This window comes from Lepus europaeus, chromosome 12 (genome assembly GCF_033115175.1).
Source record: "Lepus europaeus isolate LE1 chromosome 12, mLepTim1.pri, whole genome shotgun sequence".
In the NCBI taxonomy this organism is placed as follows: Eukaryota; Metazoa; Chordata; class Mammalia; order Lagomorpha; family Leporidae; genus Lepus; species Lepus europaeus.
Window position 1 is genome coordinate 25,743,455 of NC_084838.1, and position 25,019 is coordinate 25,768,473.

Here is a 25,019-nt window from a genome sequence, read left to right on the forward strand (position 1 = left end):
GTATTTAGACAAGGCCCTAAGCAAAGTGGAAGATCTCTCCTTCCTTCTTTGATGGCCCCTTCTTTCTACTGAAGTCTCACGCACAGAGATCCTTTGTGTAGATTTTTTTTTTTTTGCCACAGTGTCTTGGATTTATATGCCAGAAATGCTCTCATGGACTTTTAAGCCAGGTCTGAATGCCTTAAGGGCTGATTCTGAGGTCAGATTGCTGTTTAGGGCATTTGTCATTCTATGAGTCTGCTGTGTGGATTGCTTCCATTTTGGATCATTCTCTCCTTATTAATTATATCTATTGTTATTACCAGAGACTTGGTCTTATTTATGTGATCCCTTTAACATTTAATCCTATCTATATGATCAATTACACACTTAATATGATCACTTTAACACATAAGATGGCATTAGTACCACCCAGCTTAATGGAAATTGGAATCCCATGGCAAGTTTTAGCTTTACCCTTAGGGGTAAGTCCGTGAATATACTGAGTATTAAATATGCATACACACACACACACACATACATACAGAGGAAGGGGGAGAAAAACATCCCTTTATTAGTGTTCCCATTTATAATTCATTTCTTAGATTGCTTCAATTGTCATGAGTCAGATTGGATACTTTCATGCTGTCTGATCCTTAACAACCTAAATTAAATGCATGTCTACCTTGTCATTTTATTTTAGGAGACTCCAAATCAGCGTAAAGCACCAAGTCCTTAGTTTAGTCCAGTGGTTCACAACTGGGAAAAGGGGAGGGGTGATTTTGTCTTGGGGACATTTGACAATGCCTAGTCTAAAGTTTTAACTGTCCCAATGGTTGTATGTGATGTTGCTGCTGATACCCAGTGAGAGAGGCCAGAGCTAAACACCCTCCAGTGCCCAAGAGAGTCCTTCACAACAATCATCCTACCCAGAATGCCAATAATGCCGACTTTGAGAAGCCCAAGTTCACCCACAGATTTTCCCTGCTTACATCAATTCCTAGTTTCTCTACTTACATTGAGCTCTAGTTTCATCACTGCCTTACCTCTCTGGCTTCCAGCTCAAAGGAATTATCTTATATCTGAGTCATTCAAAGAGTTCCCAAACTGCAGGTATCTCTGGACCCTTGTCTGTCCTGTATTCCTGTCTTGAACTGGCTTCCCCTGCCTATTTCCCCTGGTGAACTCTGCCTGCTGGTGCTCTTGAGGTCCCTCTCACACTTCCTGTCCTTTAGGAAGCCTTCCACACACTCAGGGCTTTTTTCTGTGTGTCTACAGCCTCTCCCACCTCCCCCTCCCCATTGACTTACTGTGCTGTAATAAAGTGGGGCTTGTATTGCGGTGACATGTTTTTGGATCTGACTCTTCCAGCTGTGAGTGAGTTCAGGGAGGGCTGGGACCATTCCTCCCTCATCTCTGCAGCCTCAGAGCTTCACCCTGGCTGGACACATCATCTCTGTAAACAAGTGTGAACCAAAACAGAGAACCAATCCAAATTAGTGAGCATCTTACAGTCACAGCTACAAAGTTCCTCTGGGATGTTGTAAGGGGCACCATTTGAGCAAAGATGCTGTACTGGTTCTGTAGCTATAGGCCCATTTCACTGATACTAGTGTGTGCACAGGAGTTTATCAGGGTTTCATATTGGATCCCTTCTCTACTGAAACTTTACTCTTGGATGTCTTCTCATTATTTTCATGGTATAGATATGGAAACTCAGGCTTGGAGTTTAAGGAAACAGGTCATGCTGGAGACAGGACTTAATCCATGTTCAGACCCCAGAGAGCACCCTTTCAACTGCTGTGGTATATATTGATTTGCTGTGCTAATTTATGGTCCCCTGGGATCACATTGCCAATGGGCGTGCATTCTAGGGATGAAGAAAATGGGGCTGTAAGAAACATTAATGACATATTAATGTCATAGCCTGGCCAGACACTAGCCCAGTGTCTTTCTATTCAGCTGTATCTTAATGCTCCAGTGGTATTCCATCAAATAAGCCTATATTTGTCAAAATTTGTCTATTGATGGGGACAAAGAAGCCAACACTTACAGATCTTGCCTGAGGACCGACCCTACAGCTCTTAACACCCATGTTAGGGACTGGCTGCAAATAGATCTTTGACAATTACTTAAGTGCTGAGAAATCTGTTCCAGAGCTGAGACAACTTTGATTCCTGTCTGGGACAAGTCCTACATCCTGGGAGGTCTCCGTGCTGAATCCCAGATCTCTAAAAGCTTCCAGGCTGCTTAACTCTTCCCAAACTTTTTGGTTTAAAAATACATTCCTAATCAGTGGGTCTGGGTGCATTCTTTGTGCTTAGAGAATGTTGTTCCCTTCAACTTCAGAGCACACAGACAGACCAAAAAATGTGACACTCCATTTCCAGACTGTGTGGCCTGAGAGGACAATGTGGGTGAGGGGGTTCCCATGCGATTCTGAGAATAGGGCTTTGCTTCCCCAGGGTGGTCCCATGGTCCTGGATTGCAGTTGACTTTTGGGAAAATTTTTGGACTTTTTGGGAAATCTCACATAAAGTTTATGGCAGAAATTCTTACTATTGCTTTTTATCCTCAGGGATCTTTTCCAGGGCCCATAGTCTGATTTAGAGGTGTGTGGTTGTCACACATCAAGTGTGTTTTCTTTCTTGTCTTAGTTCCTTCCATGTATTCATTCTATAAACACTTGCTGAGTACCCCTTAGGCATCAGGCATCATAGTAAGTGCTGGGGTTAAGCAGTACAAGTGCAAGCTCACTCTTAAGGGTTTACCTAGTTTAGCAAGAAAGACATAATAAGTACAATTCATGGTGACAAGTCTTGTGACACTTAGAGACCCAGGGATGAACACAAGAAAGACACCCAAATAAGCCTTCTCAGATGGTATCTAGTCTGATTTGTGCAGAATAAATGAATCAGACAGCATATATCGAAGGCAATGGGAGACAAGGATCCCTGGCAATAGAGACAGGTTATAATGTGTTGCACTATGTAAATTAATGGTATAACTAGTACTCAAACAGTACTTTATACTTTGTGTTTCTGTGTGGGTACAAACTGTTGAAATCTTTACTTAGTAAATACTAAATTGATCTTCTGTATGTAAAGATAATTGAAAATAAATCTTGATGAAGAATGGTATGGGAGAGTGGGAGATGGAATGGCTGCAGGTGGGAGGGTGGTTATGGGGGGAAAAAGCCGCTATAATCCAAGAGTTGTACTTTGGAAATTAATATTTATTAAATAAAAGTTTTGGCCGGCGCCACGATTCAATAGGCTAATCCTCTGCCTGTGGTGCTGGCACCCCAGGTTCTAGTCCTGGTCGGGGTGCTGGATTCTGTCCGGGTTGCTCCTCTTCCAGTCCAGCTCTCTGCTGTGGCCCAAGAGTGCAGTGGAGGATGGCCCAAGTCCTCAGACCCTGCACCCACATGGGAGACCAAGAGAAGCATCTGGCTCCTGGCTTCGGATCAATGCGATGTGCTGGCCGCAGCGTGCCAGCCGCAGCGCGCTAGCCGCAGCGCGCTGGCCGCTGCGGCCATTGGGGGGTGAACCAATGGAAAAAAGGAAGAGCTTTCTCTCTGTCTCTCTCTCTCACTGTCCACTCTGCCTGTCAAAAAAAAAGTTTTAAAAAAATTTGACAATTAAAAAAAGGAACCACAGAAGATTCATAATTGATTGAAAAAAAGAAAAAACTATGCATAATTTCAAATTTTTTTGTAACAAAATAAATACATCTATTCATCTCCCTTTACATTACCATTTGAAATCTCCAGGAGCAAGGAGAAGTAAAGCACACTTGGGAAATGCAGTAGACTCAATCTGGCTGAAAGCAAGAGGTACCCATACAGGGCTGGCTGTGGAAAATGGAATGAGAGGTTCGTGAAAGAGGAACGTAGAGGCAGTGTCATGAGTTGCATCCTGCAAGGAACTTAGCAGGTCATGCTAAGGATTTTGGATGCATCAAAAAGATGACATGGTGAGGTTTGCATTTCATTAAGTCCAGTATATAGGGATCCAACACAAAAGTCTGTGGCCTTTGTGACTAAGTTTTCATCAGAAAAGACACTTGTTCTGTCCCTTATCCCCAGAGCCAGCTGCAGGGACTGTGTGTAGTTGATGACAAAGAACTGAGGCAGACACTGAGGAGACCTGGGAGATCTAGGAGCCAGGGAGAGGATTAAGCCTGGGTTGGGGGTGGAATTCAAGGACCGAGAAAGAACAGATGAGGAAAAAGCAACAAGGATGACTGACTTCCACCCGACTCCATTTGCTGTGTGCAGCTGAAGTTCCAGTCAACTTAGTGCTCCCAGAGCTGCAATTTGGGGGTTCAAATCAAGAATGAAGACTAAAGTTCCAGATGGCTTACCCAAAGGAGGGGGAGAGAGTGAAACATTTACCCCAGTATTAGGCATTGAGGTGTGCACTTTGCTAATATCTGTTTCCCACCAGGGCCATGTAATAGAGCTAATTCTTGTACTATAGCTGAGGTGAAGGAGCGCTGATAGGCGAGGTAACTTGCCCAGGTTTGCAGAGCTAGCAACTATAGAGCCAGAATTCAAGCTCGGTATTCTCTAGCTTCAGATTCATTTTTATCAAATGTGAAAATTGACCCTAAGTCCCAAATGTATCTAATAATCCATCACACTTTGATGTCTCTTTTACTTTTCATCTTTAAGTGAAAAGTAGATATGCATGAGCTCTTTCCCAACATGAAATCTCCAGCCCCAAATACTTTTCCCCAAAGATTCTGTGGCTCTAGGACTCCTACCAGAAACTTCATCTCACATCATGGTCTGTTGCTTGCATGACCATGCTCAATTCTGCCCTCCTCTCTTCTTTTTCATATCATGCATTGCCACTGGTGTCCAACTTTGCCTCCTATTGCTTCACAGATTGATGATACTCTTCTTCCTCTTGAGGTTCGATATCCATCTATCAGGAGAGGCACTGGTCTCAACGTAGTTTTCAGGTGCAGTGCTCATCATCCTAGTACTTAGGTTGTGACTCCAAAAGACCATTTCCAGCTCTATTCCTTGGATAACTTTAGTCCCTGAGAAGAGGTAGCCTGTTATCTCAATATGGAGCCAGTGTGGTGTAATGGTAACACATCCCCATCTGTGCATGGAGATCATAAAGCTTACCTCCCAGGATTAGTTTGAGATTTGCTAGGAGAGAGCTTGGCATAGCATCTGGCCCATAGTGAGGTATTATAAATTGCAATCAATATAACCATTATTACTGTGGTCACCCTTCCCCCTGCCCATCTATAATATGTACCATCCAAACAATCTTTCATAACTTGTGTGCATGAAGTGTGGCTGTCCTTGTGTCATCCCTCTGAGGTGCCTGGATGAATCCCAGACCCAAGTCAGGCACCAAAGCTGATGAACAGATGGCCTGGTCTTCTCACTTCCCAAAAGAGGAGCTTGTGTGCATGCTTATTCCACAAGGTGGCTGTAAGGATTAACAGGCTCAACTGAACAATGAAATGCCTCTGTAAGCTGTAGAGAGGTGTACATGCTTGTTTGTTTTCATGATTTTTATTTTTTAAATAACATTTCTTCCAATGTCATTGGCAGACAAAACAATGCTTACATTTTAAGCATATGGTTTGATGAGTTTTGCAAATGTATACAAACTGTAAGCACCGTTTCCATCATCATGCTGAACATTTCCTTCACTCCAGGAACTGCCTTCATGGCCCTTTTCAGTTCACCTTCCCAAACACTTTGCCTCAGGCAAACTTTTATCAGATTTGTATTTCTAGAAATTAGTTTTGCATGAGCAAGTACTTTTTACAAGTGGAGTCATACTAGATATACTCTCCATTTCTGGCTTCTTTCACTCAGCATAATGTTTGAGATTAGTGTGTGTTGTTGCATCTGTGAGTGGTGTGTTCCTTTTTATTGGTGAGTAGTATTCCATTGCTTGAATAGGCCATAGTTTAGTTATCTACTCACCAGTTGATGAACATTAACATTATTTTCATTTTAGATCTATTATTTATGAATAAAGTTGTTTTAAGTATTCAAGTAGTCTTTTTGTGAACATATATTTTCATTTATCATAGGAGATAAATATCTAGGATTAAAATTGCTGAGTTATATATTAAGTATAGGATTAATTTTAAATGAAACCACTGTGCAAACTGTTGAAATCTTTACTTAGTATATACTAAGTTGATCTTTTGTATATAAAGATAATTGAAAATGAATCTTGATGAAGAATGGGATGGGAGAGGGAGTGGGAGATGGGATGGCTTTGGGTGGGAGGGAAGTTATGTGGGAAAAGCTGCTATAATCCAAGAGTTGTACTTTGGAAATTTATATTTATTAAATAAATCAACAGAATCGAATAAAAAAAAATTACAAAAGATCAGCAAAAAGAAGAGCTGGTTCTTTGAAAAAACAAAATTGACACCCCCATTAGCCCAACTAACTAAAAAAAGAAAAGACCCAAATCAATAAAATCAGAGATGAAAAAGGGAATGTAACAACAGACACCACAGAAATAAAAAGAGTCATCAGAATATGTTGAGGTTGATTCATTCTGAAAGGAGGAGCGTAGTGGGGGAAGAGGCGCGAAGTCACCACACAGACCCCGGGAGTCAGGTGAAAGCAGGCCAGAGGCGAGCAGCCCGCAGACTCATTTATTTCAATTGGTACAGTGGCTTAAATAGCCAAGGCAGTCAATCCAGTCAAGAGCGGTTTATGCCCTAACCAATCACAGCCTGTTTCCAGGCAGTATCCGAAGCCATCCAATCACAGCCTGTGGCAGGCAGGCTCCATTTGCCATGTGGTTTCCAAAGCCATCCAATCACAGCCTGTTGCCAGGCAGGCTCCGTTGCTAGGTGGGTTTCAAAGCCATTCCTGAGTAACTGACGCTCGCTTGCCAGCGACCGTCTTGGCATGGCCTTCTCATTCCACAAGAAATTAATACAAACAGTTTTATGCCAGCAAACAGGGAAATATATCAGAAATGGATAGATTACTGAATACACACAACCTACCTAAATGGAAACATGAAGACAGAAAACCTAAACAGACCTATAACCAAGTCAGAAATTGAATCAGTAGTAAAGGCCCTCCTAACAAAGAAAAGCCCAGGACTGGATGGATTCACTGCTGACTGCTACCAGACATTTAAAGAAGAACTGACTCCAATTCTTCTCAAACTATTCAGAACAATCGAAAAAGAGGGAATTCGCCTAAATTCTTTCTATGAAGCCAGCATCACCTTAATTCCTAAGCCAGAAAAAGATGCAGCATGAAAGAGAATTACAGACCAATTTCTGTGATGAACATAGATGCAAAAATCCTCAATAAAATTCTGGCCAATAGAATGCAACAACATATCAGAAAGATCATCCACCAAGACCAAACAGGATTTATCCCTGGTATGCAGATTCAACATCCGCAAATCAATTAACCTGATACACCACATTAACAGACTGCAGAAGAAAAATCATATGATTATCTCAATAGATGCAGAGAAAGCATTTGATAAAACACAACTACCTTTCATGATGAAAACTCTAAGGAAATTGGGTATAGAAGGAACATTCCTCAATACAACAATGCAATCAAAGCAATTATGAAAAACCCACGGCCAGCATCCTATTGAATGGGGAAAAGTTGGAAGCATTTCCACTGAGATCTGGTACCAGACAGGGGTGCCCACTCTCACCACTGCTATTCAGTATAGTTCTGGAAATTTTATCCAGAGCTATTAGGCAAGAAAAAGAAATTAAAGGGATAAAAATTGGGAAGGAAGAACTCAAACTATCCCTCTTTACAGATGATATGATTCTTTATTTAGGGGATCCAAAGAACTCTACTAAGAGACTATTGGAACTCAAGAAGAGTTTGACAAAGTAGTAGGATATAAAATCAATGCACAAAAATCAGCAGCCTTTGTATACACAGGTGATGCCATGGCTGAAAAAGAACTGCTAAGATCAATCCCATTCGCAATATCTACAAAAGCAATAAAATACCTTGGTATAAACTTAACCAAGGAAGTCAAAGATCTCTACGATGAGGATTACAAAATCTTAAAGAAAGAAATAGGAGAGGATACCAAAAAATAGAAAAATCTTCCATGCTCATGGATTGGAAGAATCAATTTCATCAAAATGTCCATTCTCCCAAAAGCAATTTATAGATTCAATGCAATACCAATCAAAATACCAAAGATATTCTTCTCAGATCTGGAAAAAAAATGACGCTAAAATTCATATGCAGACATAGGAAACCTCGAATAGCTAAAGCAATCTAGTACAACAAAAACAAAACTGGAGGCAATACAATACCAGGTTTAGCACATACTGCAGGGTAGATATAATCAAAACAGCATGATACTGGTACAGAAACAGATGGATAGACCAATGGAACAGAATAGAAACACCAGAAATCGGCCGGCGCCGCGGCTCACTAGGCTAATCCTCCGCCTTGTGGCGCCGGCACACCGGGTTCTAGTCCCGGTCGGGGCACCGATCCTGTCCCGGTTGCCCCTCTTCCAGGTCAGCTCTCTGCTGTGGCCGGGAGTGCAGTGGAGGATGGCCCAAGTCCTTGGGCCCTGCACCCCATGGGAGACCAGGATAAGTACCTGGCTCCTGCCATAGGATCAGCGCGGTGCGCAGGCTGCAGCACGCCTACCGCGGCAGCCATTGGAGGGTGAACCAACGGCAAAAGGAAGACCTTTCTCTCTGTCTCTCTTTCACTGTCCATTCTGCCTGTCAAAAAAAAAAAAAAAAGAAAGAAACACCAGAAATCAATCCAAACATCTACAGCCAACTTATTTTGATCAAGGATCCAAAACCAATCCCTGGAGTAAGGACAGTCTATTCAATAAATGCTGCTGGGAAAATTGGATTTCCATGTGTAGAACCATGAAGCAAGACCCCTACCTTTCACCTTACACAAAAATCCACACAGCATGGATTAAAGACTTAAATCTACGACCCGACACCATCAAATTATTAGAGAGCACTGGAGAAACCCTGCAAGATATAGGTACTGGCAAAGACTTCTTGGAAAAGACCCCAGAAGCACAGGCAGTCAAAGCCAAAATTAACATTTGGGATTGCATCAATTTGAGAAGTTTCTGTACTTCAAAAGAAACAATCAGGAAAGTGAAGAGGCAACCGACAGAATGGGAAAAAAAACAATTGCAAACTACGCAACAGATAAAGGGTTGATAACCAAAATCTACGAAGAAATCAAGAAAGTCCACAACATCAAAACAAACAACCCACTTAAGAGATGGGCCAAGGACCTCAATAGACATTTTTCAAAAGAGGAAATCCAAATGGCCAACAGACACATGAAAACATGTTCAAGATCACTAGCAATCAGGGAAATGCAAATCAAAACCACAATGAGGTTTCACCTCACCCTGGGTTAGAATGGCTCACATTCAGAAATCTACCAACAACAGATGCTGGAGAGGATGTGGGGGAAAAGGGACACTAACCCACTGTTGGTGGGAATGCAAACTGGTTAAGCCACTATGGAAGTCAGTCTGGAGATTCCTCAGAAACCTGAATATAACCCAACCAGATGACCCAGCCATCCCACTCTTTGGAATTTACCCAAAGGAAATTAAATTGGCAAACAAAAAAGCTGTCTGCACCTTAATGTTTATTGCAGCTTAATTCACAATAGCTAAGACCTGGAATCAACCTAAATGCCCATCAACAGTAGACTGGATAAAGAAATTATGGGACATGTACTCTATAGAATACCATACAGCTGTCAAAAAAAAATGAAATCTGGTCATTTGCAACAAAATGGAGGAATCTGGAAAACATCATGCTGAGTGAATTAAGCCAGTCCCAAAGGGACAAATATCATATGTTCTCCCTGATTGGTGATAATTAACTGAGCACCTAAAAGGAAACCTGTTGAAGTGAAATAGACACTATGAGAAATAATGACTTGATCAGCCCTTGTCTTGACTGTCGAGGAACAACTTAGTACTTTATTCTTTTTGGTATTTTTTTTGTTCTACTTAATACCATTGGTTGAACTCTGTAATTAACACACATTATTCTTAGGTGTTTAAATTTGACTGAAAAGTGATCCCTGTTAAATATAAGAGTGGGAATAAGAGAGGGAAGAGATGTACAGTTTGGCCCATGCTCAATCGGACTTGCCCCAAATGGTAGAGTTAGCAACGTGCCAGGGGATTCCAATTCAATCCCATCAAGCTGGCATGTACCAATGCCATCTCCCTAGTCAAAGTGATCAGTTTCAGTTCATAATTGATCATAATGATAGGATTAAGTGTCAAAGGATCACATAAACAAGAGTAATGTCTGCTAATAGTAGCTGATAGAATTAAAAAGGAGAGAATGATCCAACATGGGACGTGGGATACACAGCAGACTCATAGAATGGCAGATGTGCTAAAAAGCACTCTAGCCTCAGAATCAGCCATTAAGGCATTCAGATCTGGCTAAAAAGCCCATGAGAGTATTTCAGGAATGGATAGCCAAGACACTGTGGCAAAAACAAAACAAACAAACAAAACAAAACAAAACAAAACAACCTAAGTGAAAGATCTCTGTGAGTTAGATCCCAGTAGAAAGAATGGGCCATCAAAGAAGGAGGTACCTTTCTCTGAAGGGAGGAGAGAACTTCCACTTTGATTATGGCCCTGTCTAAAGAAGATCGGAGTTGGTGAACTTAAGAGGCTTCCATAGCCTTGGAAGCTCATGACAAGAGCCTCGGGTGATTACTGACGTCATAAATAAGAGTGTTAATTGTTAAATCAATAACAGGAGTCACTGTGCACTTACTCCCCATGTTGGATCTCTGTCCTTAATGTGTTGTACTATGTAAATTAACGGTATAACTAGTATTCAACAGCATTTTATACTTTGTGATTCTTTGTGGGTGCAAACTGTTGAAATCTTTTCTTAATATATACTAAATTGAGTTTCTGTTTATAAAGATAATTGAAAATGAATCTTGATGAAGAATGGAATGGGAGAGGGAGTGGGAGATGGGATGGTTGCGGGTGGGAGGATGGTTATGTGGGGGGGGGGGGAAGCCACTATAATCCAAGAGTGGTACTTTGGAAATTTATATTTACTAAATAAAAGTTTAAAAATCATAAAAAAAAGTTGAAAAAAAAATGAAACCACCAATCTACTTTCTAATAAGGTTGCACTATTTAAAATTCCAAGTGCAATGTATGATTTGCTCTTTATCTTTTTTAGGATTTGGTGTTGTCAATCTTTTCAAGTAACCATTGTAGTCGAGACAAATAAGATGTAATCATGATATTGATTTTTATTTTCCCTGATGATTGCAGATGTTTGATATCTTTTCATGTACTTGATTCATTTGTGTATCTTCTTTTATCAAATGTCTGTTCAAATCTTTGGGTTATTTATTAATTTTTCTATTTTTATTGAATCTGAAGACTTGTATGACCTAGTCTAGTCCTCTGTCATATATCTCTAATGTAAATATTTTCTGTCTCTCCCTCTGTGACTACCCTTTGTTTTTTTTAACAATGGTGTTTGCAGAGCAGAAAGTAATAATTTTGATGAAGATAGATTTACCAATTGTTTCTTTCATGGTCCATGTTTGTTGCATCTTTGACAATGAATCTTCACATGTGCAAAGTTTATGTGTATTCTCTTCTGTTTTGTTTTTCTAGAATTTGTATAATTTCACATTTTATGTTTAGGTCTGTGATTCATTTTGAGTTCCATTGTGTATGCAGTATTAGGTAGAACATGAGATTCCTTTCAATACTTTTTAAAAATTGCACTCGGATACTCAATTTTTCAGAACTCTGTATGGAGAAATTTCTATTTAATTATGTTTATGCATTTATATCTAGACTCTCTAGACTTTCCTGTTGATCTAAAGCTATACTTGCAACCAATAGGATGATGTCTTAATTCTTTTTTTTTATTATTATTTTTTTATTTTTGACAGGCAGAGTGGACAGCAGAGGGAGACAGAGAGAAAGGTCTTCCTTTTTGCCGTTGGTTCACCCTCCAATGGCCGCCGCGGTAGGCGCGCTGCGGCCGGCGCACCGCGCTGTTCCGATGGCAGGAGCCAGGTGCTTATCCTGGTCTCCCATGGGGTGCAGGGCCCAAGGACTTGGGCCACCCTCCACTGCACTCCCTGGCCACAGCAGAGAGCTGGCCTGGAAGAGGGGCAACCGGGACAGGATCGGTGCCCCGACCGGGACTAGAACCCGGTGTGCTGGCGCCGCAAGGCGGAGGATTAGCTTGTTAAGCCACGGCGCCGGCCTGATGTCTTAATTCTTGAAGTTCAGAGTAAATCTGTGTATCAGGTAGGATGAGCCACCAATCTTTGTTGTTATTCAGTACTCTTTTGATTATGCTTAAACTTTTTGCATTTCCAAATATTTTTAAATCAGCTTGCTTGCTGGAATTTTGGAATTAAATCTGTGGATAAATTTTTATATTAACTCATTTCTGTGATTCATCAACATACTAAAGTCTTACATTTATTTATATTTATGAAGACTGGCAGTGCTATCTCATGTATTTAGTTTCTGATCCATACCTGGTTCACAAACACATTTGTTTAAATTTTTAAAAAAAATTATTCCTGAAAAATTTTGTAGCTTACTGTATAGTGCTTTTAGATTTCTCATTAACTCACAACTAATAATTTTGTTTTTCGATGCTACTACAAATTGCATGATCTGCTACTTATCATTGCTACTTTTAAGGTGATAGTGGGAAAGTTAGTCTGGTATCAGGCAGTCTATCCTAGCAACAAGCATGATTTTATTTTTAATAGCAACCATAGGAATATTGAAGTATTCCCTTATAGATTGATATGTTTCTTCTCTTGAAAATATTCCCAGGACTTTATGACATATAGAATTATTTTTTTGTCTCTGGTAGATGTAAAAGCATAGATAGGCAGACTGTACATATGTGTGCTACTTGGATTTCATAAATTTTCCTCTGGAGAAATTTACCACTGTTCCTTTTATTTAATTCTTTTGGCATCAGTAAAGCAAGACTGATTTGTGAGGATGGAAGGTATAATACTCTGCATGTTTGAGTCATTCAGGAACTTAGAAAGATCTCACTCTTCCATACAGCCAGCTTAGAGACACTGCTGAAATTTTAACTGAACTACTAAGATTAAATTAGAAAGCACATAAATGGGTAAATGTTGACTTGTTCAGCTAAGTTGTTGTGTTTGCATACAAGGCACTCTTGGAGATTTGGGAGAAGCCAGTTTACAAGTCAAGTGGATATAAAATCAGACTTAAAATTTATTTATTTAAATTCTCAGAAGAGTTATAAGTTAGCATGTTTGTATATAATATTTCTACTTTTAAAAGCATTTTCAGATTTCTTGTGCACATATGTCTGTTCTCTCTGTGCCTAGAACATCAGCCTTTTCGTTTTCTGCACGTGTAGTCCTGTCTCGATGATATGCTCAGTATTTTTCCAATCTGTCCACCTGTGCTTCCAGGACTCCCCTCCAGCTGGTATGGCCTGTATCTCCTTAATACTGCCATCATGATACCTTGTACATTCAATCAAGTTATCATCCTTAAATACTTTCCAATAAACCAAATCATCTGACACATTGTAGACACCCTATAATTATCAGTTCCATTCTCCTTTCTCAGTCTCAAACAATCAGTGAGACTTCTTATGTACTCTCAAGTGCCCTAAGTAGAATTTGCATATTTAAACTATTACTTTCTCTAAGTGTGATTCTGTCAGCATTTAGATTACATTTTTGATGACTTCCTTATTACACTCAAGAAAACGAATCAGCCCTAAATACACATAGAAGAGGCAGCAACGTTTGCCTAAGATCACATGGTGATTTATGAAGCCAAACTACTTCAGGGGCACCACTGTAGTAGGACTGGAAGGAGCTCCAGGTTAGAGGTCCTAGATTCTGGTCTTGACTTTGTCAACAGCCAACTCTGGGACCAGCCCAGTCATAGCCACATAAGAGTTGACGTGTGAATGAACTTGGAGATGTCTCTTAATCTCTGTTGGCCTTGTCTGTACAATTTAGAATAAAGTAATTGGTAATTGGGGTCCATAATCTCTAATCCTATTTCGGTATTATAATTAAGGACTATTTTGATCCTTCAGAACTTGAGTCAATTACTATAGGAAAAATGTAATGTTCAGATTGAGAAAGGAGAATGGAACTGATACTTACAGAGTCCTACACTGTGTTAGATGTTTTGAGGATGTATTTAAAGATGATAAATCATGGGCCGGCGCCGCGACTCAATAGGCTAATCCTCCACCTGCGGCGCCGGCACCCCTGGTTCTAGTCCTGGTCGGGGCGCCGGATTTTGTCCCGGTTGCCCCTCTTCCAGTCCAGCTCTCTGCTGTGGCCCAGGAGTGCAGTGGAGGATGGCCCAAGTCCTTGGACCCTACACCCGCATGGGAGACCTGGCTCCTGGCTTCGGATCAGCGTGGTGTGCCGGCCATTGGAGGGTGAACCAAAGGAAAAGGAGGACCTTTCTCTCTGTCTCTCTCTCTCACTGTCCACTCTGCCTGTCAAAAAAAAAAAAAAAAAAAAAAAAAAAAGGATGATAAATCATACCAGTCTGACTTCTCATTCCTACAGTGTAGGTTGGATTTTTCTTCATCTTTCTAATTTCTCCACATCTGCTTCCAAAGTGAGCAGTGATTAAGAACCACTCTTCTAGGGTGAGAGGAGGAGGGAAAGAGTTGCTCCATGAGGAAGGTAATTGCTTTGTAGTTGATACAGTCATTACTTACATGCAGATATATATTCCTAACATACTTGAAGCTGACCTAGGTAAATATAGCATATTCTTTGATACTGATTGATTTCCTGCATTGCTTTATTTATATTCTATACAAGGACAAGCTTTAGTACAACATCTGTCACAAAATGCAAGTAAATGGGAGGTTTGAATTAATGAGGGCTTCCCACAATTGCCAAGACTTCAGACTTCAGATACATCCTTAGAGATTTGCTATGACAGACATTTTCTTAGGTGCGAGGGTTGTTTTTTTTTTTTTTTTTCTAATATGGGCTGCTCCTTGAAAAATGACCATGCCCCAGAGCTGCCAAAAATAAAAAAATCAGCCTTGCTCTAAGGTCACCATTCTTTCCTTCTATTACTTGATTGATTACCTTGGCTTATGATTCTTTCACAGGAAAACTGGTAAGATTTGATTGTGTAAAGTGAAATAAAACACAAAACTTACTCCTGCCCTTTGGATTCTGGGTTCTAGGATTAACATCTGAATCCATGTTCCATGTTTCTTTTCTGGATTGTCCTATATGTTAGTTTGCTAGGGATTCCAGAACAAAATATTGGAAACCAGGCGGCTTAAACTGAAGAAATTCGTTTTTGTAGAATCTGGAGGCAGGAAGTCTGTGACCAAAGTGCCAGCTGGTTTGTTTTCACCTAAGCCCTTTCTGCTCTGGGCTTTTATATGGCCATCTCTTGTGTCCTTACCTGGGCTTTCACTCTGTGTGTGCTCTCTCCTGGTATCTTTCTTGTAAGGGTACCAGACACACTGGAGTAGAGTCCATACATATGGCCTCATTTAACTTTAATTATTTTTGTAAAGACCCTTTATTCACCCGTAGTCACGTTCTCAGGTTATATGTGAACATATGAATTCTAGAGGGGAACATAATGCAGACCATGGCACCCTCCAAGGACCTGAGCATCCAAGTTGGTCCCGTATTCCATCCATTGCCATTTGTCTCCATCAGTGGAGGGAAGGGTGCTGCAGGTTATGTGTGGCTTATAGTAGAGCCAGACCCTCCGAGTCACTAAGACAAAGATTGCAGTGTCCTGTGAGAGGAAGCACCAGGAAGAAGAGCCGCTCACCTCCTTTTAGACATAGGGCATATGACAGAGGTGACATGTGGAGACCTTTCTGAGCTGTCAGGGTCAGCTCCAGAATGTTAGGGCATGTGCCATCTGCAAGAAAGAGCTTCGTGAAGGGAGGCTGTCTTGGGTCCATGGCGGGGTACAATTCATAATTCCAACCACACTGCTGCATTTACAAGCACGTGACTCCCCTTTTCACCTGCCAGAGAAGGTACAGTGTCTCCCTTCATGGTTCTGAGGCGTGTCTGTGCTTCAGTGCTGGCACCAGGGAGAGGATCAGAGGCATCCCAGTTCTACCCCAGGTAGGCACACAAGGCATTGGCAGGGATTGTCCACGGGCCTGGTGGCTCATGCGCAGAAAGCTGTAGTTTTAAACTCCGAGCAATGAGTGTGTCTGACAAGGCTCACGGAGTCCCATCTTTCCTAAAGGTGAAGCTTTTGTGACTTTGCTGGGTTCAGAGGCCTGTCTGTCACCAGAGGCAAGGAATCTGGTGGATTTGGGAGGATCCCTGCCTTAGCTCAGATAACCAGCTCTGGTTTCATTCAGGGTGTTGTCAAAGTCTGCCCCAACCCTGGAAGGTGAGAGGCCTGTGCAAGCTTAACGGGAAGGTTGCTGGATAGCAAATCAGCTGGGTTCTGCCTCTAACAAATGTGGCTTTGTGGGCAATTAGCTTCCTGGAGGCTCAGTGTGCTCCTCTGTAAAATGGGTGAAAAGATCACCCAGGTGCCCTCCAGCTGCAAAATGCCCATTGTTCAGGCAACACTTCTTGTAAAGCAACCGTGAACTTTAAAAAAAAAATTATTTGGAAGAGTTACACAGAGGGGGAAGGAGAGGCAGAGAGAGAAAGAGAGAGAGAGAAAGAGAGAGAGAGAGAGAGAGAGAGAGCTGACTGCAATGGCTGGAGTTGCGCTGATCTGAAACCTGAAGCCTGAAGCTTCTTCCAGGTCTCCCACATAAGTGCAGGGACCCAAGGACTTTGGCCATCTTCTACTGCTTTCCCAGGCTATAGCAGAGAGCTGGATCAGAAGTGGAGCAAATGGGACATGAACTGGTGCTCATATAGGATGCCGGAACTGCAGGTGGCAGCTTTAGCCACTATGTCACAGCACCAGCACCAGCAGTGAATGTTCTAACAAATGGATTCCTCTAGGAACCACAGGAGACCCTAGAATTACATCAACGAACTCATGTTACTCCATGAGTGCTTGTGTTTTTAAAGCACACTGGTTTTTGACAAATTGCTTAAAAAATAAAACACCAGTGTTTTATGCCTTAAGGGATATGTTCCAGTGACAGTATAGGGAAATAAATCATTCCTTTTTAAAAGTGCTAAGTTTTTAATGGGGCAAATTATTAACACTTAATTTCTAATTAGGGTGCTTACGCATGTAATGACATTTGGGACTCTTGTACATGCCAGGCTTTTGAGCGTCCAGCAAGATAGATTAAGAGGTTCTGAGAAGGGTCCTCAGGCTCCATGTGTGTTTGGGCAGGTGTACCATCATGAGGCATTGCTGTCCACTGCTGGCCAGTGAGATTGCCCAGGTCTGAAGTGCAGAAGTGCCCTCAGGGCTGAGAGAAAAGACACCACCATGGTCGGCCTCCTCCTGCTCCTCTGAACCTGCCTGCCTAAGACACCGAAGTCCCAGGTGGGCAAAAGAAAGTTGCCCATCTACACAGCAGAAAAACCATTCAGATGATGAGAGAGATCTATAAATAAGGGGAAAAAAAGCAAAACTTGCAGAACGAAAGGCCGTGTGTCTCAACCCCACTGGAGAAACACTGCAGTGTCTTCAAAATCACCCTGGCCCTCCTAAGCAGGCTATCCAAAGACAGATGCTTGTGAATTAATTGGAAAGTTCTGTAATGCATCCCAGATAGCCGGGAAGCACGGCTCTCCTGAGACAGCCACCAAGCAGGAGTGACAGCAGCATTGTGGTTATGGCACTGACATTCCAGACACCCTACAGGCGAGTAAGCTGCAAACTTGTAGGGAACGGGATTTTGAGCTGAGGAAATTGCCAAACGCTAAAGTGAGAAAAATGTGTGCTAATGATGCAGTTTCTGAGAAGCACAAGTAGAGAACTGTGGGCAGATTTAGGGGAACGGGAACTAAAGACAAATCGAGTGACTTGGATGAGGAAATGACGGCAGCAGTCTAATTGTCCTTGCTTGAGTTGAAAAATAAATAATTGGAGAGAGCTGCAAGTTATACTCAATGATTCATTAAATCATTGTCAAGAATTTGCTATTTAATTCGTTTTCTTACATGATGAGAACCCCGCTTAAAGTTTGCAAAATGGCATTGTTTCTGCTTTAAAATGGAGATTGCTTTTCATTTACATTAAGTTGCCCAGATAAAAATGTTATGCAAAACATATATATTTTTTTTCAAACGACTTACCAAAGCCTCTTTAGCTTTTTATTTTTATTTTTTTAATTTAGTAAATATAAATTTCCAAAGTACAGTTTATGGATTACAAAGGCTCCCCCCCCCATAATTTCCCTCCCACTCGCACCCCCCCATCTCCCACTTCCTCTCCCATTCCATTCACATCAAGATTAATTTTCAATTATCTTTATATACAGAAGATCGATTTAGTATGTATTAAGTAAAGATTTCATCCATTTGCACCCACATAGAAACACAAAGTGTAAAATACTGTTTCAGTAATAGTTATAGCATTACTTCACATTGGACAACACATTAAGGACAGATCCCACATGAGAAGTAAGTACACAGTGACTCCTGTTGTTGACTTAACAATTTGACACTCTTGTTTATGGTGTCAGTAATCTCCCTAGGCTCTAGTCATGAGTTGCCAAGGCTATGGAAGCCTTTAGGGTTCGCCGACTTCGATCTTATTTAGACAGGGTCATAGTCAAAGTGGAAGTTCTCTCCTCCCTTCAGAGAAAGGTACCTCCTTCTTTGATGACCTGTTCTTTCCACTGGGATCTCACTCGCAGAGACCTTTCATTTAGGTTTTTTTTTTTTTTTTTTTTTTTTTTCCAGAGTGTCTTGGCTTTCCATGCCTACAATACTCTCATGGGCTCTTCAGCCAGATCCGAATGCCTTAAGGGCTGATTCTGAGGCCAGGGTGCTATTTAGGACATCTGCCATTCTATGAGTCTGCTGTGTCTCCCACTTCCCATGTTGGATCCTTCTCTCCTTTTTTGATTCTATCAGTTAGTAGTAGCAGACACTTGTCTTGTTTGTGTGATCCCTTTGACTCTTAAACCTATCAGTGTGATCAATCTTGAACTGAAACTGATCACTTTGACTAGTGAGATGGCATTGGACATGCCACCTTGATGGGATTGTATTGGAATCCCCTGGCACATTTATAACTCCACCTTTTGGGGCAAGTCCTATTGAGCATGTTCCAAATTGTACATCTTCTTCCTCTCTTATTCCCACTCTTATATTTAACAGGGATCACTTTTCAGTTAAAATTTAAACACCTAAGAATAATTGTGTGTTAATTACAGAGTTTAACCAATAGTACAAGAACAAAAAAAATACTAAAATAGATAAAGTAAAACATACAACAGTCAGGACAAGAGCTGATCAAGATACTATTTCTCATAGTGTCCATTTCACTTCAACAGGTTTCCCCTTTGGTGCTCAGTTAGTTGTCGCCAATCAGGGAGAACATATGGTATTTGTCCCTTTGGGACTGGCTTAATTCACTCAGCATAATGTTTTCCGGATTCCTCCATTTTGTTGCAAATGACCGGATTTCATTGTTTTTGACTGCTGTATAGTATTCTATAGAGTACATGTCCCATAATTTCTTTATCCAGTCTACTGTTGATGGGCATTTAGGTTGATTCCAGGTCTTAGCTATTGTGAATTAAGCTACAATAAACATTAATGTGCAGACAGCTTTTTTATTTGCCAATTTAATTTCCTTTGGGCAAATTCCAAGGAGTGGGAAGGCTGGGTCATCTGGTTGGGTTATATTCAGGTTTCTGAGGAATCTCCAGACTGACTTCCATAGTGGCTTTACCAGTTTGCATTCCCACCAACAGTGGGTTAGTGTCCCTTTTCCCCCACATCCTCTCCAGCATCTGTTGTTGGTAGATTTCTGAATGTGAGCCATTCTCACCGGGGTGAGGTGAAACCTCATTGTGGTTTTGATTTGCATTTCCCTGATTGCTAGTGATCTTGAACATGTTTTCATGTGTCTGTTGGCCATTTGGATTTCCTCTTTTGAAAAATGTCTATTGAGGTCCTTGGCCCATCTCTTAAGTGGGTTGTTTGTTTTGATGTTGTGGACTTTCTTGATTTCTTCGTAGATTCTGGTTATCAACCCTTTATCTGTTGCGTAGTTTGCAAATATTTTTTCCCATTCTGTCGGTTGCCTCTTCACTTTCCTGATTGTTTCTTTTGAAGTACAGAAACTTCTCAAATTGATGCAATCCCAAATGTTAATTTTGGCTTTGACTGCCTGTGCTTCTGGGGTCTTTTCCAAGAAGTCTTTGCCAGTACCTATATCTTGCAGGGTTTCTCCAGTGCTCTCTAATAATTTGATGGTTTCGGGTTGTAGATTTAAGTCTTTAATCCATGTTGAGTAAATTTTTGTGTAAGGTGAAAGGCAGGGGTCTTGCTTCATGCTTCTGCACATGGAAATCCAATTTTTCCAGCAGCATTTATTGAATAGACTGTCCTCACTCCAGGGATTGGTTTTGGATCCTTGGTCAAATATAAGTTGGCTGTAGATGTTTGGATTGATTTCTGATGTTTCTATTCTGTTCCATTGGCCTATCCATCTGTTGCTGTACCAGTATCATGCTGTTTTGATAATAACTGCCCTGTAGTATGTCCTGAAATCTGGTATTGTGATACCTCCAGCTTTGTTTTTGTTGTACTAGATTGCTTTAGCTATTCGATGTCTCCTATGTCTCCATATGAATTTCAGCATCATTTTTTCCAGATCTTTGAAGAATGCCTTTGGTATTTTGATTGGAGTTGCAATGAATCTGTAAATTGCTTTTGGGAGAATGGACATTTTGATGATATTGATTCTTCCAATCCATGAGCGTGGAAGATTTTTCCATTTGCAAAACATATTTCATCTGAATTTTGGGGAGCAAAACAAATTAGGACAAAACATGTTTTAATTACTTATGCAGGTGGATTGAGGATTGCCTAATCTCACGTTTAGGGAAATGGACAATTACTTGGTTTCCAAGGGTCCCTGGGTATATTTCTAGAACTAGGATTAGAGCAGAATTGTTTTCAGTAATAATCTTACACACATCCTTCCCATAAGCATAAGCACTGTTTCATTTCCTTATAAGATAGGGGAAAATGTGAGATAAAATTCAAATATACCCATGGATTGTCCATCCTTTTTTATATTTTCTGAACCAGCTTTAAGTGGTAATGCTATAAAGGATGACTACTCTTGCTATGTTGACCTCCCACCCTTAATCTGTTACCTTTTGACAAAGGAGGGTCAGTGATTTCAGGCTGCTTTTGGTTGTATATTATTTTCTGCTTTATTGTGAAAAGTAATTTTTTAAAAAATTTATTTGAAAGGCAGAGTTATGGCGGGGGGGAACGAGATGAGTCTTCATCTGTTGGTTTACTCCCCAAATGGCCACAACAGCCGGGGCTGAGCCAGACCAAAACCAGAAGGCAGAAGCTTATTCCTGGTCTCCCATGTGGGTACAGGGGCCCAAGTACTTGAGCCATCTGGTGCTGCTTTTGCAGGTGCATTAACAGAGAGCTGGATTGGAAGTAGAGCAGCTGGGACACAAACTGGAGCCTGTGTGGGATGCCAGCATGGCAGGTAGCAGCTTTACCAGCTACACCACAGAGCAGGCACCATAATAGAGGTTTTGTGTATATGTGAGTGTGTTTGTTTTGTGAAGACAGAACTGGGAAGTGTACAACCAATGACTTTGTGTGATTTTTCTCTTCTGAGAGTAGGATTAAACTGACATAGAATATAGCTTAATATGAAAATATCATAGAAAGCATAGATGCTGTAGAATTTTTTTTCATAGAACTTGTTAATTATAAATGTATGTTTTTAGATGATGCATTGTAAGTGGATTTATGTATTTCTTTTTAATTTTTTATTAATCTGAAGAGAACTGATTTCATTCATTCCATAGGTACAGTTCTCAGAGGCAACCACACTTCCCTTACCTCCTTCCCCCCCCAGTACCTCTCCCTCCCTCCCCTCTCTTCATCAGTTTTTGCAGACATAATTTCAATCCATTCTGTATTCACAGGCTTAATTTGCCGGTAGTCATAATATCCAACAAGTAAAAAGTAGGAAAACCACAGTTCCACCGAAGTATAAACATGGGCTAAAAATGACAATCGTATCCCAAAGTGACCATTTCGTTCCTATACATTTTTTGTAGAGAAATAACAAAAAATAATGATTTATGGTTAATGAGGCATCAATTAAGCCTTGTATTGGTTTAGTTAAAATGTTAGAATTATTTTACTCTGAAAATTAAAAATACAATTTATTTTTATAAGTTATAGATGTTAGAAGACTATAATAAGTATGCATCTGTCCACAGGTGTGAATGATTTCTGTGCCTTTATTGCTGTTCTGGAATACATGCAAGGTACAAAACCTGGCTTCCCTTTAGGAAAGAGATCAGGATAAAGGCCTTTCTTCTCATCAGGGAGGTGATGACTACATTCTAGTATTTAAAATCATAAAGACCTTTCTTCATGTTACCTAAAATGTCAGTAAAAATGAGTTAATAATAAAATTATCATGTTATGAAAATGCTATATTCTGGGGCTGGCACTGTGGTGCAGTGGGTTAACACCCTGGCCTAAGGCGCCAGCATCCCATGTGGGCGCCAGTTCGAGACCCGGCTGCTCCACTTCCAATCCAGCTCTCTGCTATGGCTTGGGAAAATAGTAGAGAATGGCCCAGGTCCTTGGGTCCCTGCACCCCTGTGGGAGACCCAGTAGAAGCTCCTGGCTCCTGGCTTCGGATCGGCACTGCTCCGGCCGTTGCGGCCATCTAGGGAGTGGACCAGCAGAGGGAAGGCCCCTCTCTCTCTCTCTCTCTCTCTCTATCTGTAACCCACCCCCCTTCTTGCTGCCTCTCCTCTCTCTGTGTAACTCTGGCTTTCAAATAAATAAATAAAATTGTTTTAAAAAAAGAAAATGCTATATTCTTATGAATTTGGTCCTCTGTAAAATAGCATTTTAAATAATTCTGATGTATTAATCAGGATGACTGCTTTAGATTTTGCCTTCAGTTAAACAAATGGACTTATTGCAGTGAGAATGTCTTTTACAAGAGTTTCTCTGGGAAGTTTCTGTATCATAAGCTTTAAACTCTCATTTTCCTGTTGTCTCAGTTGAGAACCAGCTCCCTCCAAGGGATCCTTCTGGGCACTGGACAGGCACTGGCGTTAACCACTCAGGATCAGCATGTCTCAGATGCCTGTTGTGCCTCCCTTTCCTCTGCTGAAAACCACCCCTTCTTTGCTGTTTGCAAGGCTGTTGCCCTGCATTAGGCTGTCCTTAGCACTCATAGTTGAATTGCCTGCTATTTCCAGATTGAGTTTCCTACAGAACAGATCTGGTCATCTCACTGTGCTCAAAATCGTCAATGGTTCTCCAGGCACGTGGAGGAAACCTTACTCCCCAACTCCTCCTTCCATTAACTCAAGGGTCTCTGTGACCTGATTTTCCCTAGACTATTAATTGGATTCACTAATGTCTTCGCCATGACACCAAAAGCAGAGCTCTGTTTCACCAGCTGTGTTTTTCTACTCTGGACTCTGGTTGTCTTCTGTATCTAGAATACTTTTCCTTTTCACATTGATGATGGAGATTCTTCCAGTTCTTCAAACTCTTTCTGAGTGTCCAGTCTAGAAGACAGAGTCCACACTTGGTGGTTAAATAATGGATACTTCATTTAAGGATCTAGTGAAAAACCTGTTGGATAATCAAGAGAAGGCGAGGCAAATGATAATGTAGAATCAGTAGGAAACTACTGACATCACTGGGCTAGAGGACAACAGAGGAGGTGGTATTCCTGGAGGCCAGGAGCTGAGGCTATCCAAAGGCAAAAGCACAATGGAGCTTCATTCATAGCCAGGGATACCCCCTAAGTGTGGAGGGATACAGACATTCCACCTACCTTCCTCCAGTTTCCTGCTTGAGTCTCCCATGGGCTTAACCTACCCTGAAATCAGTTGGCAAAGCGGCCAGGAAAATAGTTTTCAGGGGTCAATTCTGCTATGATATAAGGCAAAGCTGAAAAATAATAAAGAATGGATCCCAGAGCAAAGAGACCATAACTAGCATGTATGTCATCCATGAAATCATCCATTTTCTGTAATAGTTATACCCAGTCCTGATCTCTAAACCTGATAGTTTCTTTATTTTTTGAAAATTTATTCATTTATTTATTTAAATGGCAGTGGTACAGAGAGGAGAGACGAAGAAGAGAGGGAGATCTTCCATCTGCTGGTTCACTCTCCAAATGGCCACAACCTTCAGGGCTGGGCCAGGCTGAAGCCAGGAACCTGGAACTTCATCCAGGTCTCCTGCATGAGTGCAGGAACTCAAATATTTGGGACATTTTCCACCATTTTCTCAGGTACATTAGCAGGGAGCTGAATTGGAAGTAGAGCGGCTAGGATTCAAACTACTACCAGTGTGAGATGCTAACAATACAGCCAGTGGCTTAACCTGATTCACCACAACCTTGGCCCCTCTCTGATAGTTTCCAATAGGTCTTCTCTATGTGAGATCTGTATCTTTTGCATGTGCTTATGGATACCACCATATTGAAACTTAACTGAAAGCAAGGACTGTGTTTCATTCAACATCATAATCCCAGATTCTAGTGTAGTATTTGGAATATTATTACAGCTCAGCCATAGCCTGTACTGAATTTGAGATGGAAGAGTATTTACAACCAGAAAGATCACAGGATGACTGATTAAGGGATATCCAATTCTTCATAGGGACAGACAGAGATGAACAAAAGCAAGAAGAGTCAAAGTACTCAAAGGAGCAGAAGAGAGACGAGAAGTAGAGAGGTGGTAAGCACTTAACTCTCATGGCTTTCTTAGCTGTAAGAGTCTCTTTGCCTTTCAGTTTTTCTCAGCATGGTATCACTTTGTACAGCATTCTCAACAGGAGTTTCCATGTGGGTCTGCAAAATGCCATGTACATG